Below are 20,650 nucleotides of genomic sequence, written 5' to 3' on the forward strand. Positions count from 1 at the left end.
CGTTGGCGGCTATGCACATAACAGAATGACGAGCAGTCGCCGCAACTACATCAGCCAATGTTGCAGTGGAGATCGCTGCACATGTTGCTGTAATCTCCTGGAAAAGTAGCTTCAGCATGTGTGGCTTCCTTTGATAGACGTTATCTTTCACACTTCCCCACAAGTAAAAGTCCATAGATGTTAGATGTGATGACCGTGGAGGGAACTTCATGGGCCTCTTCATCCAATACAATGCCCCGGAAAATTGTCATCCAGGAAAGTTCATGTGGCTAGGTGGTGCACCATCCTGTTGGTAGAAGACCTCTTCATCAGCTCTATAAAATGCAGGTATATCTGGCAAAATTGATGTGCATAACATTTCCATGTACACTTCATCAGTGACAGTAGCATCAAAGAAAAAGGGTCCTACAAAGATCCTAGATGATAGTCCACACCGCACATGAACCCCTAGTAGATTGACTGCTTTATCCACTTAAACATGAAGACTTTCTGGTGCCCAGTACACACTGTTATGCCGATTCATGGTTCCCTTAAGTTTAAATTGTGCCACATCACTCCACACTACCTTCATCACAAATTGTCCGTCATCAGTTACCAACTGCTGATAGGTTTCAAAAAATTGCATTCAGTGATCAGGATCATCATTAATCATGTGCAGTAATTGTGGAGTGTCAACTTTCCATTTTGCAACTTTCAGAATTCAATGTACACTTGTACTGGTAACCCCCACTTCACGTGCACATTGCGTAGCAGACTTCTGTGGAGAATTAACAAACGCCTACAAAGCAGGACTTGTAGCTGTATGCTGTCTTCCTGATCTTCCTTTGTGAATATCACAATTTGTTCCATGCAATTAAAACTTGACAATGATGCTTTTAATTGCTAGGTGGGTTGGTGGTTCTGTTTCCAACTACCGCCTCCACTGATGTCGCACTTCAAAGTTAAAAAACAATTTCACAATAAATCTTCATTGGTCGAATGTCATGTGTGTTTTATCAATACTGAGATGAATGTGCTAACATCTGTTGAGCCAAAGAACATACTACAACACACTCATCACTCAAATGGAACAACAATATTGATATCGCGATAGAGCCTGACAAAAGAGTGTATAGATTTTTCTGGCAAACTCTGTAAATGTGTTGACAGCTGTAAAACTTCAAAAATAGTAGAAAATTCACTTTGCGTCTATGAGAGTCCCTCTTTAAACAGCCATAGTTCAAAATTTAATGGGCGGATTCAGCCAAGAATTGGTAATATGATGCACAACCATGCTGTCTTCTTGTGCCTTTCTGCAATAGCCTCAGTTCCTCTCAAAGAAAATATATGCACTTGACAGTTTAATGAAAATATTTTGGGTGCCAAATTTTGGATGATTATGGAGGTCTATATCTCAGCTTTCTTTGATCTTTTTTGTCTTGCTGTCCCTGCAAAGTGCAGAACAATTCCAACATTTCAGGTTGGACATTTGTCCTAGTTTGTACTAGCATTTTTGTGTTTTACATTTAGGAATCTTAAGTTTTTGAAGTCACGTTACTGTTTTAAGCAATAAAATAACTCTTTTAATTCTAACAAATACAGTTTTCAGATTTACATACTAAATTGTCTGCAAAATAATAAATAAAAGTAATGCATTTCAACATTTTCTGCAATTCTTTCCTTGGGAACATAAATCATTCCAGTTGACTTCATGCAGTGTCTGGCATAATGAGCAAGGTTCCCTGTAGTTTGTACATTGAAACTCTTCCTGCAGCACATCTCGTACGCTACCACTTTCACTAACAACCAAAACACACACCTCTCGTTCTTTCTATTGCTTCCAACATACTTCCTCATACATGTCACTGTAATCTATAAGATTAATTAGCCTGGGATCACTGGCTTTAACTTACAATTAACAGAATTTTGTGCCACTCTCTTTTCTTTGCCTGTACTACAAACCAATGCTTTGATAGTATTTGGGAAATTTGGAAATTCATCACTTAAACATTTAACAAGAAACTCCATATTTGCATGGTACCTTCAGGTATAGATATTATGTGGCATTTTAGATGTCAGTAAACCATTAGTGGGTATAGGATACAAAACATGTTTTTTCACCACAGCTGTTAAATGTGGAAATTCAGATTTAAAAAGTTCATATGCTTCCATTACTGTTGTCAACATTATTCATTGCTGCACCTTATACTTTTTTTGGTAATTATATCTCTATCAACCAAACAATCTCTCTTTCCTGAAAGATTTCTTGAGAAAAAAGTTTGGACTTTTGAAATAAGTCCTTTAGTGTAAATTTTACGCCCATGCAGTGGTATTTCCGTTCTGGAAGAAGAAGAAGCACCTTCAGTTTCTGGTTACTGTGATAACAGCTTCTTCACCACAGCACTTCTTTTATTGGGGCTCTTAGGCAATGCTTCTTTGTCCACTGACTGCCTTTCCTAGTGAACTTGCTGGCTTGTACGGTCGAACTAATGAGTTACCGGACTGTTCTTTCTTCCTCATTCTAAAGCTTTGTTTTTGTTCTCTCTTTTGCTTTCTTTAATTTATGAAGTGCTAGATTGTCATTCACTGTTTTTCTTATCATTTGGTTTCTTTTCTTATCACGCTTCTTTTTGTTTGCTACATGTAGCTGACATGCGTCCTCATTGTTCTTCAACATTTCTCTGAACTTTTGGACTCTAGTCTTTGATGCCATTACTGCTATGTATTGTAATTTGAAATTTAGTTAAAAATATCTATTATTATTTTATTTGGCAAAATAAGTGCCCAAAACATGTACCTTCATTCTAAAACAATATTCTTCTTAACCCATTTTCTGACAAAGCTTCAAACACTGGAGAGAATACAGTGCGTAAAGTCCCACCCATAAAATGCAAATGTTATTCTTAACATACTTTAATTTTACCAGCTGAATCCTACACGCAAACTAGCTTGCTTACACGGTGTTCTCTTGTACAAATTAATGATGTTCGGTGTTACGGGTGGGACAATTCATATTGAAATTAAAATTAATTAATTTTGAAACAATACTCATATCAAATGAACTTCTAATGCACAAATATACTTCTTTTTGACTTGGTTTTTAAGAATCTGTCTTGTGCTCTCAAGAATGGCCCACTGGACTACAAACGGGGTTGCAATAATACACTGTTCTAGTGTTTTGTTCAGCAGAGAAAAGGAAATAACGGATGGTCAAATTTGTGTGTTCTGCAATGAATGTTTTGTAAAGGGCTAATTACAGTATAAAATATGTACTTTCAGCTTTAATTTGCCCAGTTTTGAAACTTATATTTCAATAAATATATTTTCAATGAAGTGTCCCTGTTTTTCTGGACCTGTTCAGCAGTCTTTCAGCTTCAGCAGCTGACCCTTGTCTGCTTACAGCTGTAAAACCTTGTTCAAAGTTGTAGGTTTTCATAAAGAGTGTATATGCTCAAATGCAGCATTAATTAATGAGTAAATAGAAAGTAAAATGAGAGAAAACAGCTTTTAAGCCACAAAAATACAAGTGTAGTTATGTACAATAACTTCAAGCAATAAGCAGCAATAAAACAAATGAAAATCCAGAAAGACAGAACTTTAAACACACTGTATGACTGGAATAATGTCTTTGCACTTCAGACTAAAATGCCGTCTTATTTAGATTCTGAACAAGTATGTTGCCTTCCTGATGCTATTGATGGTGCTTCTGATTTTAAATATGTGATGACCCGGAATCCATTAAGTACCTTAGGTAGATGGACAATGGAAGGAACAGACATGGCCACTGGGATGCAAAAAGCTGATAAGTGCTGGAATTTCTTCACCGACTTTAAACGCTTTGACTTTGAATACTACAAAATCATTCTAACCTCTGTTTCCTCTAATATTGTTTACAACAATGGGCTTGAACTGTTGATTTTCTCTTACCCTAGCAACTCTGTGGACTTCAGCATACTTTTCTTGATCAAATTCTATTTCTTTAATTTCTTTCTCTGTAATGTAATACAAGATGATGCTTGAAATGCTGTCCTTGAATTTAAATAGATCAAGACTATAGTGTAATCTATCACTTTGTTAAAGTAATGTATTGCACAGGGTATTTAGGACTGATGAATGATGACCATCAACTACTGGAGCACATTTATTTAAAGTAGTTTGGATAGTGGGACATTCATGTTGACCACTGGATTTTTCTGCATGTGTATGTTGACTGAATGGTAAGGTAGACTATGTTGCTACTGGACAGAGCAACACTGGAAGTGGCTTCCGTTTGGCCACACTTGCTACTCATAATGTTTTCTCTGTGCAGCAGATCCCTGCTTCAGATATGTGCCAGGCTCCTAGGATGAAGACACATGTGACAATGCATCAGACATACACAGAACCAAGAAATGCTATGGACTGTAACTTGGTTTGTTGCAAATGATGTTGAAATATACTAGCCAAGCAAACAGAACAGCTTGATATCTTTCCTGTGTGTAAAAAGCTATAATAATATATGTGGTTTACAGAAGAAGAAAATTCTCTCATGTAGTAGTGTGCACAGTAGTAGTCTGTTGTTGAGTCTTTAGCACTCAGCAGCATGCCAAAAAGGAGACACAGTCAGTAATACAAGGCATACAGGGTACAGCTGGACACTGATTTGGAGATGGGTGGTGAGATGGGGGGAGATGGGGGGGGGGGGCAGTTTATGCCGGTAATGAGCAAAAGGTGTTTTGACAATAGTAGCTAATGTACTGCCCTCATCAGAGAAAATTGTCATGTAGGTACCCAGGAAAAATTTCGTTTGTGGTGAATGCCTCACAGAATGGCGAATCTGCAACAATTTGTTAAGATACTTGAAAGAAATTAGTATTTTTGTCATAATGAGTTACAGTAGAAAAGGACACTGTCCATGAAAATGTGGTCAACTGTGAAGGTTACTCAATGCAGCAATCATTAATAATACTTTATTCAAGAAAAGTTTATGAAGAATTGAGCTGTTGATGAGAAAACTTGATAGACTTCTCAGTGATACAGAAAGAACAGAAGGAATTTAGTTGTCAATACAAGAATATTAAGTTACTCAACAATAATTACAACACAGAATAAAATACATGTCTACAATCCAGAAGATCGAGAATTCGAGCCGGTGGCTGTTTTCTAGTCTTCAGTTCCTTGTCATCACACGCCAGTTAACTGCAGTTACATTGGTGGCATATCAAACACCAGAGTTGGCCACTGCTGCAGCAATTTCTATTGTAGCCTTCCCACCATGACAGTCCCACTTCGCACTGGCAGTTCGCCGTGCCTAGAGCCACTGAAAGTCGTAAGTGAGCTGTATTTGAATCAAAATAGCGTGCCTTCAAGTGGTACTATGTGTTGTGAGAAATTTGAAGTCAGTGGCTGGCCAAAAAGTTGAGTGTTATTGGGCTTAGAATACTGAGTCAACAGACAACTCATTAACGTTTTTACATTAATAAATTTTAGGCAACAAATGGTGGAAGACGACTGAGGATTTAAGTGCAAAAGTAGATATCACAAATATCACAAATGGTAGCCTCCTACAGCATATTCAGAAATCTCACGAAGAGGAAAAAAAAAGGAGATAAATACAAAAATAACTAACTTGCTAACATTTTACCCACTTTACAAAAGTAGTTAAGTACTAAGATAAATGAACTATGTGATCTTGTAAGAAATGTTGGTTTTGAACAATTAAAGGAGGTAGGTCAGAATGTAAATCATATATGAAAGAATTAACTAAACAAATGTTTACAAAAGTAAAAGAACAATTCTTAAGACACGCATATGTGGTTACATGTGTTAGAGCAGGGTAAAAATTTGGACATAGCTTTACCAGGCTCCACTTTCCGAACTTTGGAGGCATGAGTAAGTGAATTAATTACTCAAAAGGTACAAGAAATAACAGATTTATCGGTCAGTACACTATGGTTCACAGTTGATTTAGGAAAAACAGAAGAGGAACTAGGTAAGCTCTGGGATGGACTTAATAAAACCAGAGATAAATTAAGTAAATGGAAATTTTATGAAAGCAATAGCCTTTCACCAGAACTATCAGAAGAATTAAATTTAGATTGAGAAGATTTAAGATTTATTTACACTCTCAACCTAGGAGGTGTTGCTAGTATTTCATCTGGAGGGCATCATAAAACACTACTGACACAATGTCTCTCACATGGCCTGGTGTAGTATTATTTAGTTAATAAGAGTATACAAGCATTTTATTTACACTGGTATTAATTATAGCAACACTACTTATTTATTTATCTGTTATTTAAAAATACCAGGTGACAAGAAAAGTGGAACTCAGAATATTGGAGACAGATTAACAAACTATGCAAGGAAGAGATTGCACCAATAATAATCAAGACCCTCTTGAACGGAAAAGGAGCCTCTACAATATCGACACTGTAAAGAAGAATATTACATAAAAACGAAGTACTAGGCTAGACGAACAACTGCTTGTCACATTCTGGGATTCTTATATGCCCTACAGATATTGCAAGTATCTTCAGATTTCGTACAAACAGTAGCTCGAGTAGCATTTACTGGTCTCAAATAGATTACTAATTGGTATGAAGATCATTAGGCCACTTGCTGTACTTTATGTTTTCCCTGTGCAGCAGATTCCCACCTCAGAGTTGTGACAGGCTCCTTGGAAGAAGACATTCTTGACAGTGCTTAAAAAAGTCATGGAACAAAAGAAACATGATAGTAGGGTGTGTTCATTGCAAATGTTGTCAAAATGTGCTTATCAAGCAGACAGAATTATTTGAAGTCTTTCTTGTGTGTAAAAAGCATTACAATGTTTGTCGTTTACAAAAGAAGAAATTTCTCTCATTTAGCAGGGTGCACAGAAGCAGCCTGCTGTAGAGTTTCCAGCACTCAGCAAAAATGAAAAGGCAGTGATATGAAGCATACACGGTATACCCAGATGTCAATTTAGGAGGGGGGGGGGAGGGGGACAGCAGGGGGAGCGGTAGAGAGAGAGAGGGGGGGGGGGGAGGGGGACAGCAGGGGGAGTGGTAGAGAGAGAGAGAGAGAGAGAGAGAGAGAGAGAGAGAGAATGGTAGCTTGTCAGACCATGACTTTTTTTATTTATTTTCTTTTTTAAAGAACCAGTTTCTCTATCAACTCTTCTACAGTTGATTGATGTATTTATTAGTATAAACCCCTGTTTGTACTGTATAATTTCTTCTGGGTCATATTCTTTTAAAAACATGTACTGAATAAGATTCTAGGTCAGGTTATACAGGACATGGTTCACAATATTGCAGCATGCATTCTTTGATTCCAAATGGCACACAGTTTTCTTGATTAATTCCTCATAGTTACCATCCTTGATAGCTGCTGCAGCCAACACCAGTTGGCCATTTTGATGTATTACACATACATGAACTGAGTGTACCAGCCAGGATTAGGGAGAAAATAAAAATGAGTTTAAAAAATGAAAGAAAAGTAGTTGAAATTGGATTTTATTGCTTTCTTTTCAGATTGATGATTAAACAATTCAATATAAATTCCTATTATTACTCTATTGAAAACAATAACCCATTCTTACAACTATTTTATTAGTGCCTCTTTTCATGCCCTGCCAGCAATGCACCTGAAAGAATCTTGTCCATCTGCCAGTTCATTTGAGCAAAATTAATAAAAAATTTAGGAGACAAAAGAACTGAGAAATTAGTCAAGATCTACAAATTTCTGCATGCTTCCAAAAAGTAGTTAATAGTACTTTACTCTCATGACAATTCTACATCAAGTTAGTTTCTCTTTGCTGGGAGTGTAAATGTTATTTTAGTTGCATTTCTTAAATTGCAAGAAAAGTTAAAACACAATATTAATAAAATAAATTCTTTTGACACTACATATTTGCCTTCAGTAAATATGATGGCTCTCTTTAGTTCGCGTAAGGGTAACTATGTAACATTTTGTATGTTAATTGAATTTTCATATTAGATATGGTTGGGTTTTATTGATTTTTTTACAATGGGTTTAAAAACGCAATCTTTTTGGGTAAGGTTAAATTACAACAACTCTGGTACCAGCAGCACTACTTTGGCCTGAGTTCACAAAACTTTGAGAAGACCAATTCCGGAACAATACATGTCTAAAAGTCATAAAAACACCAAAACATCAGGAATCCAATATATTTACTCAGAATATGAACAAGACAGTAATAGCAATTTATTCATTCTGATGTGAAAAAAAATTATTCCAGCTGTGTTTAGAGTTCTAACATTCTGAATTTTCATTTGTTTTATTGCTGCTTATTGCTTGAAGTTGATTCGTACATAACTACACTAGTATTTTTATGGACAGAAAAAAGGTTTCACTGATTTTTCTTTCTGTTTATTCATTAATATCACGTTTGAGCATAAAAATGTGTATGAAAAGTAATAACTGTGAGCAATTTTCTTTTTCAGTCATAAGCAGGCAAGAGTCAAAAATTAAACTACAGTGCCTCTGAAGTTGAAAGGCTTCTCTTTTTAGATACAGAAAGATTATAAAGATTAAAGAACATACAGTTGAGATACGGACTCCAAAAACTACACAAATTTGGCACCCAAAACATTTACACCAAATTGGTAGGAGCATATAATTTGACAGAAAAGGCCCAAGGCTATCAAACAAAAAGCACAAGAAGCCAGCACAGTTGTCGGCCAAATCTGTTGATTAAATTGTGAATTGTGACTGGTTAAAGATGGGCTCTCAAAGTCACACAATGAATTTTCTGTCATTTTTGTAGTCTTACGGCTCTTACAGTTTGCATTTAAAAATGTCAACGATAATATCTTCTAATTCAGCACAAAACGTTGTTTAAGTGCACATAAGCAAGGGCTTGTAAACTGAAAGTACCTTTCACAAAAGTTATCCAAAGTTCACACTTTGGCACGTGTGTAGGTGGTGCAAACTTGGGAACACTATTCACGAGAGACTGTAGAAATGAACCAAAGGAGATATGGAGCTGAATATTAGTACATATCCATTCAAGACATTGTGGAACCTTCTGATAAAATTTCATTACATTCACAAATGGTCCAGCAGAGACTCCCGTTACACTTGAAATGGAATGAGCCAATTTTCAAACTGTCCATGTACTCCACACCCTAACAAGGACTGTACAGGTGGAGCAGAAAGTGCGCTGCAGTCACAAACAATATTCTTTATTTATTCAGAAATGTATTCCATTAGAAGTGATTTTAAGGTGGAAATCAGTTTTTAAGCACCAGACTGTGCTTCTCTCTGTGTATGTGAGTTCGGAGGAATGATGGTGAGACAAGAATTGAGGTTACAGGATGATCCAGGAAGTGGGGTGGGGGGAGTGAAGGTGGAGGGGAGGGATGTATTGTAGGATCACAGTTAGATGGAAGAGTATACCAAGTAAGGCTGGGTTCAGTACTAGTTTTGAGTTGGTAGCAAAAAAGTGTTTCCACTTTAGGAAGGAGAGTAGGTCTTTAACAAGCTCAGAATGACTGAATTTGTGAATGTGGCAAAAGATAAGCCCCTTTGAAATGAGGCTTTTAGAGGAGAGGTTCACTACTATGTTACAGGACTGTTTAGGTGCTGGGTTCGGTAGGATGGTGGGCGGGAGCTTGTGAGATTGTAGCATATGTAGTTCTGCAAGATGGGGTCAGGCATCTATTAACTGATGTAAAGGAGGTTTGACAGAGGTTTTTGTAGTGGTGCTGGATTGTGGTAGTCCAATATAAGTGTACAAAGTAAATAGACTTTACAGTTTTTAAGGTGGCACTGTGCATGCTGCTCTTGTTCCTGCAGTACGTGGGTTTCAAATTTGGCAATGTGATGTGGTAATTGGTACAGCAGAGTGGAAATATTTTACAGGCAGTGATGAGGTAGTGGCAAAATGTTTAGGACTCAGTTATATATTGTGTAGGGCTGAGTTGGTGAGGGCTGTGGAATGACAGAATTATAAAATAGAATCACTGTGGAAAGCTGTTTGGGAGCAATTCCACAAACTAAGCAGCAACACAGAAACAAGTTATGTGGGAGTGGGTTCGGTATAGGGGTAGGGAAACATTTCTGTATTTACACAGATGGAAGGAACTAAAATCGATTGTGGAGAAAAAAAATAGTAACAGAGCATTAAAACATATGGGAATATTCTGAAAACTGGAAAAAGACAAAACCAGATTAAGTATAGCAAAGGAAGGATAAAGCTACATGAAGCACAGGAGGAGGAGGAGGAGGAGGAGGAAGAAGTGGTGGTGGTGAAGACTGCTAGCCTTGGTGTGGGGTGCAGGCAGAGCTCGCAATTTGCAGCATTGTTCCCAGGGGTGATTGGGTCCTTTGGTTTGGAGCCGAGTGGAGGGTCTCAACCAAAGGCTTCGTTGATTCTGTGATTGTCTTGACTGCAGATTTCTAGACTTGCATTATCTGGTGGGGATTTGTAAGACTCCCTTTCTCAGGTCAGGGGGTGGTCTACATGAAGGAAGCAGCTACTCAGGCAGGTAGCAGAGTGCTTATGAAGTGCACATGAGGTTTTTTTTTACTAGACAGTAGTTTGAAGTACTCTGAAGAACACTCTCCAGTCAATACGCAGCAAAGGATGTCAGACCACTTTAGGTCTAAAGAAACTTCGACTGTCAAAATTTTATCAGTAAACCATCAAAGAATTCATAACAAAATTTCTTGAATTTCCTGCCCTACAGGAAAGCTCTCATGCTCAAAGTATTCTTGAGACCAACAGCTCACTGCAACCTAAAGTGGAAAGATCTGAGAGATTTAGAAAGTCAGGGAACATATGTCATAAAGACAGATTAGACTCCAAGGCAGGGGGAGTGTTCGCTGCAGCTGACAAAAATATTACCTCTATTGAGGTTGAAGTGGAATGCGACAGTGAAGTTATCTGGTCCCATATAACAGACGGATGTTTTTAGTGGCGACCCGATTCCACTGTGACAGTTCTTAAAACTTCAAAGAAAGACCACAGTCAGTTGCGCATAAATTCCCAGGCCATGCAATACTAGTTGGAGGTGACTTTCACCTATTGAGTATAGACTGGTATATCTATGGATTCATTGCTGAGGATACTGACAGACAGATGGCCAAAATAATTTTGAAAACATTTTCTGAAAACTCTTTTGAGCAGTTAGCTTGGCAGCCCATACACAATGGAAATATCTTAGATCTTGTAGCTACAAACATGCCAGATCTTACTGACAATATCAGTATAGAAATGGGGATTAGCAATCATAACTAGCAATTAACCATAGTTATGAAAGATATTACATCAAGTAAGAAGGCTAGGAGAGTGTTTCTTGTAGATAAGAGTAGATAAGCAGTTGTTAGCATCTCACTTAGCCAGTGAATTAGCATCACTTAGTTCCAGTAAGATGCAAGTAGAGGAGTTACAGGTAAAGTTTAAACAGATTGTAAATCATGGTCTGGAGAGTTATGCACCTTGTAAGTGGATAAAGGATGGAAAAGCCTCTCCATGGTTTAATAATGAAATTTGGAAGATGCTGTGGAAGCAGAGGTTATTGCACCCTCAGTTCGAAAGAGACCGCAAAAATGACAACAACAAAAGGTTAATAGAGATTTGTATGTTTGCGAAAAGATCTATGCGCAAAGCATACAACAACTACCACCATGATACCTTAGCAAAAGATCTTGCAGAGAACCTGAGAAAATTCTGGTTGTATGTAAAATCCCTAAGTGCATCTTATGCTTCTGCTCAGTCCCTTGTTGAACAGTCAGGTGTGGCAGTTGAAGACAGCAAAATGAAAGCTGAAGTTTTAAATTTCATATCCAAGAAATCATTCACGCAGCAAAATCATACAAATATACAGTCATATGACCATCGGACAGGCTCCTGGCACAGAGAAACAACTGAAAGATTTAAAAGCAAATAAGGCACTAGGTCCGGATGTACTCCCAATTTGGTTTTACAAAGAATACTCCACAGCATTATCCCTTATTTAGCTTGCATTTATTGCGAATCTCTCGTCCAGCACAAAGTCCCAAGTGGCAGAATGGTAAAGAAACACGCCTGCAAAATTACAGACGAATATCAGTAACTTCAGTTTGTTGCAGAATCCTTGAACATATTCCCAGTCTGAATATAATAAATTTTCTTGAGACTGAGAAGATTATGTCCACAAATCAGCTTGAGAGAGCATTGCTCGTGTGAAACTCATATCAACCTTTTCTCACATGATATACTGTGAACTACATATGAAGGGCAACAGGCAGAGTCCATAGATTTCTAGAACACATTTGACACGGTGCCTGACTGCAGGCTCTGAATGAAGGTACAAGCATATGGAATAAGTTGACAGATATGTGAATCGCTCGAAGACTTCTTAAGTAATAGAACCCAGTATCAGGGACAATGGTATCATCAGGAGTGCTCCAGGTACGTGTGATAAGATCACTGTTGTTCTCTATATACAGATAAATGATTTAGAGGACAGGATGGGCAGAAATCTGGGGTTGTTTGCTGATGATGCTGTGGTGCATGGTACCGTACTAATTAAAAGTTATCAATTGAAAACTTCACTATTATACGAGATAGGAAATTTAGAATGAGCTGAGCAGAATAATCTGAAGCAGTGACACCACTCACCGGAAAGCACTCATTCAATTCTCTGTGAGAAGATATTTTGATTCGCTGGAAAATAATTCAATTAAAATATATACGTACTTAAAGTTTGGAACCAGGCACATTATTATCTTTTGTGTCATAATATCTGTTTACTTCTGAAGTTCACCAGTGTATTATCATAGACATTATTTTTGTGGACTGAATGGCATCCTTTATTAATATGTAAAGTAATTAATTAAAAACTTAATAAAATTAACATAAGGCATTATACATTTAAATATGACTGTCAAACTTCCTAACATGGATGAATAAAGTGGTTGCATGCATTTTTCTAATGTAATAATCCACAACATATTTCATAAACCCAATTTTGGTCTGAGTATATAGCCCATCCAAAATAGTAAAACTTAACCTAGTCATTTCCAAATAATTACAAGATTCCGAAAGCAGCAAAAATCCTTACACCACCCTTTATAAGACCAATCCTATCCAAAGTAGTCAGTCAGTGGCAATCTCTCACATGATTAACCTATCTGCATTCATATTATCAAAAGTCAGTCCACCTAACATCTTCATTAACATCTTTCTTTTCTTTTTCTACAGTCTTTGCAGTGACATGCATTATCTTTAACTTTTTGGAAACATTCAGTAGGCAGCATATGGGTTGTTTAATTGTGTCAACATTATGAAAGACAGTGTACATGGGTTACATTCCTGGAAACTGGATGTATCAAACTGTAACCACCAGGAATACTGTGGTTATGTTAATATGTCACTCTTCATCTGATGAAATGCTCTGTGTTTACATCAACACTGTCACACTACCGTTTCGGATTGTGGGTTATTTTTACCGGTAATAAACATTTATCAAAGATCTGAGAGTAGTCATCAATTTGACTTCAAGGAATAGATACTCAAAATCAATTATAGTATTTATTTTGGCATACATTACAGGACAACTTTCCACAGAATTGGTGTTCACTAATAGTACAATCTTCTGTCAATGAGAGAGCAAATGCAGAATACAAAGTTGCAGCTAAGCAATGTCCACGGATGGTTGTCACAGCAACTGGAAACTGTGTCACAAACAAAATTTAGTTTCTGTGTCACTATCAAAAAATAGGAAATGAAAGTCTTTAGCCATTTGTGAGTAGATGGCTTCAAGCAATTCTTTTTGTGCTACACAGTTCTGTTTCTTTTCTTTCTAATCAGATTTTTTCAAGATTCTAAATAATACATGATCACAATAATATCTTTGTAGTATTTGCTTTCAATTCAGCACATTAAGGTCATAAATGCATTTTTCTTTGTAGTAGCATACACACAGTGAGCAATATGTGGAAATGAAACATAAGAATGATAAGGACAGGACATGAACAACTGACTTTTGCCTTTGTTGATCTATATTGTTAACTGTTCACAAACTGTGCTACGAGTTGTTGCTTCAGATCATGATACGTGTTTGTATTACATCTGAACATTCTATCATATAATTATCATTAATTATTTTGATAAAAACTTTAATTTTTTTATCACTTACCTGCAGCAGTAAAGGTTCACTATTCACTGTCAACATTTTTAGTTGTTGGTATTAATGTACGGGGACTATAAACAGAAAGCAGGAATGACGTGACAGCTAGCTTACATTCATCTTACATTTAAAATAATATTTTAATTGTTATGTCTACCACAGTTTTGAAACTAGTAGAGGTGACAAAAAGAATGAAATCTTCACCTCTCAAGAAAACACTCAGTGTTACAACCACCAAACAGTAGTCACTTTCCTGGCACCTGGCAGGGCCGATGGGTGAACTCTGTCACACAGCCGGTACAAGAATGGTTGGCCTCAGTGGCATCTAGTACTTCGTAATAAAGGGTGTAAAACAGGATCACACTAGTCCAGCCCATCAACACAGAAATGCTGTTATTACTAGACCAAATGGTTAGTGGTTTTTGTTTTACTTAAATGTTTGACAGTTGGAAACAATAGGAAAAATTATATGGATCTTAGTGCAGCTAGAAAGACTACCTTAATACACAACTTATTTCTCATATAGACATAAAATCATGTTAATACTGAGAAACAAATATGCTTTCAGTTTTTGTCTTATCCCTGTCTGGAGACGCAATTTTCAGCTCCTTAGTGACTCACTGAACATCCCTCAGAAAAGTCTAATACATTCGAACTATGGCATCTCAACTCTTGTTTGTATTATCTCCATTCACTAATACTACTTTGACATGTGTGTAGAAATGCAAGTGTCAGTTGTGAAAAGCTTAAAATGCTGTAGGAGGGACAAATAAAATTGCAGATCAGTTACTAAATCCATTTACAACTCCACATCATGTCATACAAAAATGTGCACATCAGGAGCAATGTTTTTACTGGCTGTGATTCTTGTGAATTGCTCTTTTCCTTCCTTGTTTTATGGTGTAGACATATAGTTGTAAACATATAGTACGTTTCTCCTTTCCTGTTATGCTGTGTGACACTTTACAGTTCAGCATATCAAAAGGCAAGGGATCTTGCAACTTATGCCACTGAATATGTGAGACTATATGTCTGGTGCAGGCAGAAGCAGGAAAATACAATGATGGTGAAGAGAAGTGGTGAGATTAGTTTGAAGATCCAGAAATAAACATATCAGTCTTAGCATGTGGAGATGATAGTTGCGCGCGCGCGCGCGTGTGTGTGTGTGTGTGTGTGTGTGTGTGTGTGTGTGTGTGTGTGTGTGCCGTCACATATCTCTTTTGTGTATCCGGAGGTGGACTCTCTCAAAAAATTTAATTTAGTATTACATAAACGTCAATCAAAAATAAATATAAAATTAGACTTTATTACAAATCATATAACACTGTTCGCAGATTACATAAACATTGTATTGGATTTCTCAAATTTAAAGAACTTTTCTATGAATTGTATAACATAGAATGCATTATTAATCATGTACAAACAAAACCAGGAAGACATAACTTGAACAAATCAGACTACATTCCAAATTTTTCTGCCTTAAAAATTAAGTAAGACAATAATACGATTATTACACAAAATTTTCATCTTCTTACTTTCAAATAACATGTTATTATCTCTTAGGAATCTTTATTACTTCCAAGCAAGTTAAAAGATTTCAGTGCTAGTTCTATTTCACACATTTCTGTACTACAGAAAAATTCATCAGATCATAATGTGGGTCACATTTTCTTCTTATATTATGGTTGAGGTACATTTGATTGTGAGAAAGTTATGATTGGAGAGAGAGAATGTTTGGTTGTGGTCAATGTCCCCACTTTCTTAAAAAGGGTAAGACAGGAGATTTCTCGGGTGACGAGACACATGTAACTCTTTAATAATCTCATTTTTGGTGTAGACATTTTTCATTGCCCATTAACTGCCTTAGAAAACATTCACAAATCCACAAGTAAATGAAAATATTTCATTCATATTAGGAATTATTCTGATGGCAAGTGTTTCAGAGCACATACTTTTAATTTTCTAAATTAGGAGCATGTGCAACTCCCAATTTTGCTACAATCAACACAACACATCACTATTATCCACCTATACTATACAGCTTGACAATGGCATCCCCTTGGGGATAATATTCTGGAGGAGAAATTCTTTCCCTTTTGGATTTCCCAGTTGGTGAATACTGAGGAGGAGGTCACCAGGAAAACATTTCAATTTTGTAATGGAGGGAAGTTGGAGGGGAGGGGGCAGGGGTAACATTATAAAGGAAGAACAATTTTTGACAACAGCATGCAGAGCCAAATGGATGCAGATTGCAGCAGTTATACGAAAACAAAAAGATCTGTACAGAAAAGACAAACAAGAAGAGGTGCACCAAATAAGTCTTGGCCTTCAAAGTAACCACTGTTAGCTACAACACACTTCTGACATCAGTTGTAGAGCTGTTGGAAACTGTCAACAAATTTTCTTGTGCAATCGCTCAAAGCACTGTGGTCACACACCGTTGCATATCTGTGGCATAGCAGGTGATGAGGCCTGGTGCTACCAATAAGATCCTGAGACCGAGTGACAGTCCGTGGCACAATGTTTGTTGTCTTCCCCACCTCCCAAAAAGAGTCTTCCGTCAAAATCCAAGATTAAAGGATGTCGATTGCTTTTTTCAAAAGCAAAGTCTTGATCTATCATGAATTTCTATCTGAGGGAGGTGAGGGAAATGTCTGTCGCTCAGTCTCTGAATCGTACTGGTAGCACCCGGTCTCACCTCCTGTAATGATGCGATAAATCCAACAACGCATGAAAACGTTACTTAAAACTATTCCACAAGAAGTGTTTATGAACAGTTTTCAATAGCTTTACAATTAGTGTCACAAATGTGTTGTAGCTAATGGTGATTACTTTGTAACTCTCATTTTCTTTATTTTCTGAGACCATTCATCGAACTTTTTGGATGTACCTTGTATATTTCGGAGTATAATAGCATACTGTAATGCATAATGGTGATAGGTTTTCATTATCATGTTCTTGTGTTTAAAAAGATGGTTTATGCCACCTTACCTTATGTAAACTGCCTTTCTAAAGAGCTGCCCTGTCTTTCATTTTCTTGTACTTCTCAACAAATCCTTCAATCTGCCACTAGAACAAAACAAGAAAGAAAATTGTTGTGAACAAAACCACAGGAATTTGCCCAAGTATTCTATCTGTAGTAAAATTAACTTGAGGAAGCTGCTTGGTCCAAAACTACTTGTAACCACCTGTCAAAAGCCCAAATAGTCATCTTTCACAGTGAGGACATGCATGGAGAGTGTCAGTGAGGTTCCAGAAGGTACCAACAGGGATGTGGACCCACTCCAGATCCACTATCATGGCCAAGTGTGCTATGTTTCACAGCCGAGGGCCAAAGATTTGTGGCAAAAACACTATCAAAGTAGTCACCACATATTCTCAACCGGGTTTTGAATTCAGCCTTAGGGTAGAGGAGGGAGCAGGGAGGGGGTAGGGGGAGGCAGGGGAGCATGAGCACAGTGAACTCCCTCTGGTGCTCATGGTACCACACACTTACACTACGAAGTGTGTGACATACTCCATTGTTCTGCTGGTAGACGCTATCTTGCCAAGGGAAAATAAATTGCACGTATGAGTGGATGTGGTCTCCAAGGATTGATGCTTACTTGTGTTGAACGACTGTGCCTTCCAGAATGATGAAATCACCCAGGGGAGACCACAAAAATATTCGCAACACCATAAACCCCTTCCACCGGCCTGAACCCTTCAACAATTGTTGCAGTGCCATACATGCCAAAAGCCGTCTGTCTGATGGAGCATAAAACACGATTCATTTGAATAGGCCATCTTTTGCCACTCAGTGGCATGCAAATTCCTGCCTTTCTCGATGATCGACAGCAGCCAGAATACGTGCATGAACCAAACCATTGTTGCAGAGGCCCATATGCATCAACATTTGTTGAACGGTCATTGAGGAGACACGGTTAGTAGCCCCTTGGTTCATCTGGCCGGTCAGTTGCTCAACAGTTGCATATTCATTCACCCACACATATCTTTGCACCACAGTTGCCTGCATGACGGTTTTGGATGGCACTAATTCGCCATGCACAGTATACTTTCACCACGGTGGCATGTAAACAGTTTACAATCTTAACCTTTTTGGAAATGCTTCTACACTTGGCCCAAAAACCAATGATGTCCGATAAATAGCTCTGTTTCAGCATTATGATAACATCTGCACTCTTTTCTGCATCACCCTTCGACCCACTTTATATATACTCCAATGCTAATGCTGGCATCTGCCGTCTGTGAGCGGTTACTGCATGTTGATATAAAACATAGGCAGCGCTCACATTAATGTGACTGAACTGTGTATAAAATTACAAAGAGACAGATGGGGTGGGCAGTACTTACCTTTAGAAGGTGGAATTTCAAGTACTGCTGATGGACACTTGTAAGTGTATGGGGTGACAAAAAAAAATATATATATATATTCGAATTCATTAGTTTCCTGATGTCTGAGGGACCTCTTCCAATCATTCCCAAGCTATCAATCTTTCCTCCTTGGGGAACATCAAAGTTATGAGATATCTCCCTTCCTCATTCCCCCTCATTTTGTGTGTGACAATCAGCAGCACTGGCAATTTCACCTCCTAAATATAAGTAGTGGTCGGCCATAGTGTATCACTGGAATTATATATTTTTCTGCTAGCAAAAATTACACCCCATACAGAATTGCAGTCAAATAACATTAGATATAATTTTTATTTACCAAGCAGCTGTAGATACAGGCATACACAGTGAAGTATAACAGCGCCATTTTTCAGGTTCTTTCCAATGAAGAAAGTACAGAAGTAGGAATAGTAACTGAAATTAAATGGAAAGAATGAAAGGAAAAACAAGTGCTCTTACTGAGTTGTTCACCTCCTCCTTGCTCCAGGAACTCTTGAGAACTTTTTGTATTTAATCTCAGTATGCATTTTCATCCAACCTCTCTTCTCTTTTCAAATAAGGAAAATCCAGGATGGAATATAACAATATTATGGAAATAAAAGTCACCACTCGCCGTATGGTAGAGATGCTGAGTCACAGATAGGCACAACAGAAAGACTGTCACAAATAAGAAGCTTCCGGCCAGTAAGGCCTTACTGGCCAAACCTTCTTGTTTGTGACAGGCTTTTAGTTGTGCCTATCTATGACTTAGCATCTCTGCTTTGTAGTGAGTGGTAACTTTCCTTTTCATAATATTGCTACTTTCTTCTTTTTTGGCAGATTAATATAACTCCAGTTTCAAAAAAAAATTATGTTTTCCTTGACTAGGTTTTCCTCGTCTGTGTTAATGTCTTCCTTGATGCTTGGTAAGCAGTTTCTATCAATATTTGATATAACACTTATATGTTTGCCAACATAGGAGATTTCAAAATACAGGGTGTACATAAAGTCTAGGAACAGTTTCAATTATTTATTGCACAGAAACCAAACACTGTACAGATATCACACATATGTCATTTCGAAGAGAAACACTGAAAGTTTTTTTTTCCCCTATGTTTAGAACCAAGTACGGTAAGAAGCCAACAACAAGAAAGGCCATGTACCACCGGCACAACAAATTCGTTATGACAGGTAACTTGTGCCTGACGATGAGAAGCGGACATCCTAGTGTGAGTGCAGTGAATGTGGAGCACTTACAAGAGATATTCATAAGGAATCCTAGGAAATCAGTGCATCGTGCACCCTGTGAACTGGAAATGACTCCAATGACAGTGTGGAAAGTCCTGCTACAGAAGCTGTCTATGAAACCATTAAAATTGGAGCTAGTGCAGAAGCTCAATGGCAACGACAAAGACAAGCATTCTGAGATTTATTCACAGTTGTAACAAGTGAATGGGGTGGGTATGGCATTGTTGAACACTTCATTTTTAGCAACCAAGTAACTTTTCACAGTACTGTGAAAGTGAACAGGCACAACTGTCGAATCTACGGTACGAAGCATCAACACAAATGCAGTGAATTTGAACGTATTCCCCAAACACAGGTGCCAATGCTAAGGAAAAGATAATGTGGGTTAGAGGGCAGAAGGAAGAAGTAGTAAACCAGTTCATTCAGAAACTCGGATATATTAAGTGGGACTGTATATATAACTGTCAAGTGGGAATAAATAAAACTGAAACTGCTTTTAAGAGCTTCATTAAAAATTATTTAGATTTGTGGTATTCTTGTTCTCCTCTTATAAAAATCAATCTTAAAAGCCAACCTATAAAGAAAAACATTAAGTGGTACACAGATAAACTTACCAATATGAGGGAAAATATGTTATCATTGTACCACTTGTATAAAAATTCTCATAAAGATGGAACGGAGCAGAAAGAGGATTTGTACAAAGCATATCTTGAATGTAAGAGAACCTACAGAACTAAGCTTAGAATGGCAAAAAGAACAACATACAAAAGATACATTGAAGGGGCTCCTAATAAGTGCAAAGCTGCATGGAATGCTGTTGCACAAGAGCATTGCAGGAATGATGAACATCGCATAGCTCTTGACCCGGATAAAGTTAATCATTTTTTCATGGACTCTCTAAGTTATATTAGGAACAAAATTGAAACAACAACCACCAATGCAAGTGATAT

General features: G+C 37.5%; 1 long non-coding RNA gene across 1 annotated transcript in view; it reads right to left on the reverse strand.

Annotated features, from left to right (window-relative positions):
- The window catches only part of LOC126427163 (uncharacterized), a 117,200-nt gene that overhangs the window by 75,745 nt on the left and 20,805 nt on the right, over window positions 1-20,650 (reverse strand). Inside the window, exon 2 of the long non-coding RNA XR_007576544.1 lies at window positions 17,073-17,150. This is a non-coding gene — a long non-coding RNA (uncharacterized LOC126427163). The remainder of the gene's footprint in view (window positions 1-17,072; window positions 17,151-20,650) is intronic.

This window comes from Schistocerca serialis, chromosome 11, assembly GCF_023864345.2.
Source record: "Schistocerca serialis cubense isolate TAMUIC-IGC-003099 chromosome 11, iqSchSeri2.2, whole genome shotgun sequence".
In the NCBI taxonomy this organism is placed as follows: domain Eukaryota; kingdom Metazoa; phylum Arthropoda; class Insecta; order Orthoptera; family Acrididae; genus Schistocerca; species Schistocerca serialis.